General features: G+C 36.4%; 1 long non-coding RNA gene across 1 annotated transcript in view; it reads right to left on the bottom strand.

Moving 5' to 3' along the window:
- Window positions 1-2,237: 2,237 nt before the first annotated feature.
- LOC141943179 (uncharacterized) overlaps window positions 2,238-6,009 on the bottom strand; it is a 48,555-nt gene continuing 44,783 nt past the window's right edge. The window contains exon 2 of the long non-coding RNA XR_012628873.1: window positions 2,238-2,843. This is a non-coding gene — a long non-coding RNA (uncharacterized LOC141943179). The remainder of the gene's footprint in view (window positions 2,844-6,009) is intronic.

Here is a 6,009-nt window from a genome sequence, read left to right as displayed (position 1 = left end):
AGGAAAAAGGAAGAGGGGAGGCAACCTGTAACTACTGCCCTGCTTATGGTGACCAGCAAGGATAGGTGCTGAGACACATATTGACAAAATCATTATTATTTTTCACTAAAAACTATTTTCCGCTTCCTGCTTTGATGAGAAAAGGGTCCTTATGGAGACCCCTTCTGAAAAGGCACTCAAATCAGAGGCTGTCATAACTGGAGTGCAAGGGCCATGGACTTGAATTTTACTGTTACTTTGCCCAGCAGTACCAGAGCATGCTCAGACATTTGCTCCTCAGCACAGGGGCATGGACATCTGACTCTCACCCACAGCTGCCTGGGAGACACTGTGTCAGCGAAGGTATGAGGACCACAGGACACATTAGTCACTGGGATCCATCCCTTCCCAAGACAGTCCTGCCCCCTGAAGCTTTCAGAGCACCATGCTGTTTTCTACAAAAAGCTTCTTCACAACAACACATCATGATTCTGAAGGATATTCCACTAACTCTGTGTGCATTAAGTGCTAGGTATGCATGGTGAAAAAGCTCCCATCTGTATCTGCTGTTACTTTAAGACTACATGCTACATTAAGACTTTACTAAGCAGCACAAAGATCCTTCCTCTTTACAGTGTGAATAATGAAAAACAGACAGATGTCTGCTATTAAGATAAACCACTCAGTAGAGGTTTCTTGTGTTTGGTGAACTGAGAAATAGAAACTATTCCCCATGCCACCAGCTATGGATTATCTCACTGAAAAATCATAGAATAGCAACAAACTATTAATTATCTTTCCTTACTATAAACTACTGAAATCACTCTCTAAATGTTTTTCTTTTATAACAATAAACATTTCTGTCACATAGTTTGTATAATTAATCATTTTTCAATTTAAGGGACCATCTCATTTTCACTGGAAAATAGTTTATAAAAATACTTGAGAGTGAAAGATTGCTAATAAAGTTTTCAAACTACAGTCTATGTTTTTTAGGTTAAACAGTCACTCAGTATTTGTGGGATGTTTGCACTGACACTCAGACTATGTCAAATTATGCAGCTAAGCTGTTTCCACAAAGAAACTGGGGAAAAAATATGTGGACTTGGGAGCTGTCCAATGACTCTCAATTTAGCTTCTGTGAAAGAAACATAAACTTTTAAAGAAAGGTTGTTGGAAGCAGTTTTATAGGATGAAAAGTGGAAAACAGGTAATTAAGAAGCTCTGGTTATGTTCATCCCCCAAACTAATATTATTTTTAAACAACATAACATGAGAAACCAAGTATTCTTTCTTCATATTTCTCGAGTTTACAACACAGAAGACAACAGTACAGAGTAAAGAAATTTATCATATACATCCAGCTTCCTTAGCAGCTCTATGACTACATTGCCATGAACGTCTTCTAAGACTCAAAATTTCTTGAGAAACAACACTGCCAGTGTCTTTTCAGCTATGAACCTGCAAAAAACCCAATCTCTTCCTTCAATGTAATGATGGGATTTTTTTTTAAGATCCTTGACTGAACAGGGTTCCTTCTACCTCAAAACCACCTTTCATACTGCTAACAATGTCCAGTCGATTAACTTGTGACATTGAAGGACTTCACTGAAACGAGAAATTAATTTTAAAAGATAAAATTTTCTATTTGCATTTCCAAGATTCCTATGCTATGTTTTCAAAACTATCTAAAACATCACTTTTGTAAAATATAGGTTGTGTTTGGCTTGTAATGAAGCTGTAATCTGCATTCTTTGTGCACCTGCATACTATTGCAAGCAACCTAAACTTTTGAACTCAAGGAGTAGGATTCTCTGTTCAAATATTTTTTAATGAAGATGATATTTTTCTGACCAAATTTTTAAATGTGAAAAATTATGATGTAATTTTTTCCTTTTTAAAGAATGTTTATAAGTAAACAAAGTTAAGCAAACTTAGCTCTCACAGTTGGTATAACGCAGCTGTTCCAAGACCTCTTCTGTGTAGGTTTCCTGTTACTCTTTCCATAATGGTCTCAAATTTCCTACATGTTGGATTCACAGAATTTCAAGAAATTTATCTATCATGGGAACTAGACTCTACTTGTGGAGGTAGAAACAGATCCACGCAGCAATGAAACCATATTTCATAATACTACAACAGCTGTGAATGATGGAGATTAATATCAAATTGAGACAAAACAAAAGCTTTTGCTTGCAAAATATCAGTACATAATAATTTAGGATTTTATACTAAAAACAAAGCGGAGCGTCATGGCATTCCCAAATTGATACCGTTTATTTTCAGTCAAGCATTTTGATATTTGATTTTCCAACTCAGTATGAAACAAAAAGATTTCTGAATATTTGTAGGCATTTTAATAAAACTACAGATACCTTACTGGACATACAACACATCATTGATCATGGTCTCAATCCACGTTGGAATGCTTATTACTGTATTTACACAATATATCCAGTCTTTTTTCTTAGTTGCATCTCACACGCTGCCTTGTATTGTCTCAGTTCCACATACTACAAATGCAAAGACCATTTTATCCAGAGATATGGCCAGAACAATTTAACCTTGTAGATATAAAAATTCGAGTAGCACTTGTGCCACTACAAACCTCATCAGCAGAATTAACATACAACCAAAATGTAACTGATCAAATTACATTTAAGCTGATGGCTGTTGCGAAAACTTATACCTCATCATTTTTTCGTCCTGTGAGAACAAGAAGAATGTACATAGAGGCAAGAGAGGTGCTTCCACCGAGTGTGACATTGTAGTGCACAGTTTTAGCTGGTGACCATCTTCACTCCTTGATGACTGTTGTTTTGCTACACATGGTCCTGTATAATTGCTTGCTCACCATAGAGAGGCTGCCAGGAACAGAAAGAAAAAAGGGGAAAAAAGCACATTAAATAATATCAAACCTTTAAATAATGACAATGTGAGATTTAGCCATGATCTGATGTTACTAAGTTCCAGCCAGACAGTCAAGACATGTTCAGACAGCACTGTGTCCAAACACATGCTAACAGAATGATTTGAAAATTTGAATTTATCCTTTCTTGTTGTGTGACTTTTACTTCACAAAGAATTTTGCATGGGATCCAAAACTTCTCACTTATTTGATTTATAACTAGCTCATACATGCTCAAGCACTTTGTAAAGCAAACCATTGCTATAATGAAGAAACACTCAGAATGCTGGTCTATTCATTGTAAGTATACATGGGTAAAGCATAATAATAGTGAGGCTACGCTTGTTCTCAACTCACAATGGTGAACGTTCAAGGATTGCCAGGTGAAGTATTCTTAATCATTTCCCCCTTCTCGCCCCTATATAAATGAGAATACTGAAAAGCTACAGAATTAGAGAGAGGCCATGCTGGAAACTGTCAGTTCTAGCTTCTCAAAGCTTTCATTACCCATGTCATGTGTGATGACATAAGAAAAAATTCTTTGATCTTGCGAGAAGAGAAAAAAACCTAAATTGAATGTGAATTGTAGTATGGGAGACCTCACACGGCTTTTTAAAAAGGCAAAGGGTTCCTGAGATCACCCATTTTATCCATTGTCAAGAAAGGCCCACCTCTATCTTGGAAGCCACCTTTTCTGGCATAAATGGTGAGATATCATCTCAGACAAATCGGGTAGGTTTTCAAAGGGATGTGCAGGAGGTTCACTAACAATTGCCTGTATTTGTCAATGGGTAGTTAATAAACACACTGCTTTGGAAATTTACCTCTGCGTGTCCACTCTTCTTTTAGCTGTACAATGGCAGCAGCCAGTTTTCTAAAGGAGCTCCACCCAGCCGGCCTTTCCAGCTGGGAGGGCAGGAGGACATCTGTCTCCAGAGCCAGTGTCAATCATATTCTAACAATCAGTGTTTCTCCTCAGCTGAATTTATTATTTGCACTAAGAGATCTGTTTCTCTCAGCTAGTTTTCTGAACTCCCTTTTCCAAGGTTACTGCATATGAGATATAAGTTTGTCTCTTGCATGACTTTTTTTCCCTAAAAGGTTTTTTGTCACTGAGACACATTCTTTATATATGAGGTCCCAGATTCTTTCCTGGCAGCTCGTCAGTGCTTTTACCCCAGAATATCTCTGCCTGATTTGTCTCTCACTCTAATGCTGATCTTACTCTAATTGTGTTTTCTCTTTTCTTTTGCAATAAGACTCCTTTCAAAAGAAGGGTCTGATGTTTATTGCATACTCTCCCAAGTAGAGAACTTGTCATCCTATGTGTTTGTAAATGCCACATGTACCAAACAGTAAAATAAGAAATTATTAAACATAAAATAACATGCTAAGTAAAAATTGAAACATGCCTTGAATAGAAATATGATTTATAGATTTCAGAGTAACCTAAAAACAAACCCAGTTGTCATGTGTTTATCTATATTAGTGAGTTGTTGTACTTATTTAATTTACACTTCCAATATGTTTATTAGTGTATTTTTCTCTGTGGTGTGTGTAGTATCATTTGCAGCCAAAAACATATCTTACATTCATGTTTCAAATATAATTTTTCATATTATGTCTCACTCCATCCCAGCATGAAATCATAAGAAACACTCTAAAACAAAAGGTACAAACACTTCAGGAGTCCTTAAGACAGAAACTGGATTTTTACCTGTGCAGAGAGGCTAACTGGGAATTTGACATGTAAGTCAGCAAAGAGGCTGATGTTAGCTTCCAAATTAACTTCTTTGCAAAGGTAAGACTCTAATTTCCATTTTAGGTGTTCCCAAACTTATCCCCACATGTTGAACTGAAAACACCCACAGCTGCTTTTGCTTGGCTTCATATCACAAGGGCTCCTGACAAGCAAGATATCGAGTACAAGCAGGTAAAATTGCATGTAATATACCCTTCATAAATTGCAGCAGCTCATCATATGATACTTGTGTTTGTTGTTACTGATGTTTGAAGAATGATTCGTCATTGTATTCACACCATCCTAGAGGGAAGGAGCCTTGATTCATTACATTTATACTTATTGTTAACATTGTAGTAATGTGCATCCTTAATCTTTAAAGTGCTTTCTTGCCAATGTTCACTCTAAAGTCTGGGTACAGGTCTGTCTAAGGCTCCAGCCACATGTGTAGGAAAAGGCTGATAATACACATCTGAATAATCTGCCTAATCAAACAGCCTTCAAGCCTGAAAATCTTTGCAGGATGTTAGTGAACCAGGGGCAACCAGAGATTAAGCCTCCTTGTTGAAATAAATATGTACACTCATATATGACTTAAAATTTTTCACACACAGTTACCTGACTATTCTTTCTCTCTTCTGTACCTTTGCTTAGGAATTGCCACAAAATACTGGATGGTAAATATAGCAGCTAAAATCAAATATGTTGCAGACCCTTGACCTTAATGTAATATTCATTGTAAAAATAGCAAAATCAAACATTTGCACAGATCTGATGGGCAGGAAGTTCCTGCTGGTATTTTGTTCCATATGTCCTTTTCTTAATTTTTTTCCTATTCACCCCTACTACAACCTCTCTTACTATGTTAAATATTTCCTCTCCATTTTGAATGTTTACACAGGATTTTGTAGACTTACTATGTCTCCTATTGCTGTTCATTTAGCCCAGCAACAGATAATTCAGCTCATTCCATGCATTTTTCCTCCTCTCGGTGTGCATTTTCTTTATATTCTAATTTTCCAACAAAACAGGGATTGCTTTTGATGCAGATAAAGGTCTGATATTGGACAAAAATCTCATATATTTATATTTTAGTATTCTTGTTTTAAAGGCATTTATTTAAATGTTGTTATTTCAAAAGTGCCATGTTACTTATCAGTTGATAAGTGAGCAGATACAAGCTCAGGATATGCTCAGGAAATCACATACATCCTCAGCAGTTCTAGATAAGGTAGTGTTTATATTAGCACTGCACTGCTTTTAACATTTGAAAAACACAGTCATGGATATTTCAAGACAGTTTGAAAACAGTCTCTTCTAGAAAAGATTTAGGGTAAGATGAGGCCATGCTGAAGATCGAGGGAGTTGAAATTATTATGTA

The sequence above is a fragment of the Strix uralensis genome, chromosome 1, assembly GCF_047716275.1.
Source record: "Strix uralensis isolate ZFMK-TIS-50842 chromosome 1, bStrUra1, whole genome shotgun sequence".
Lineage (NCBI taxonomy): Eukaryota > Metazoa > Chordata > Aves > Strigiformes > Strigidae > Strix > Strix uralensis.
Note: the sequence above shows the minus strand (reverse complement) of the source record. Positions and strands in the feature narration are given on the sequence as shown.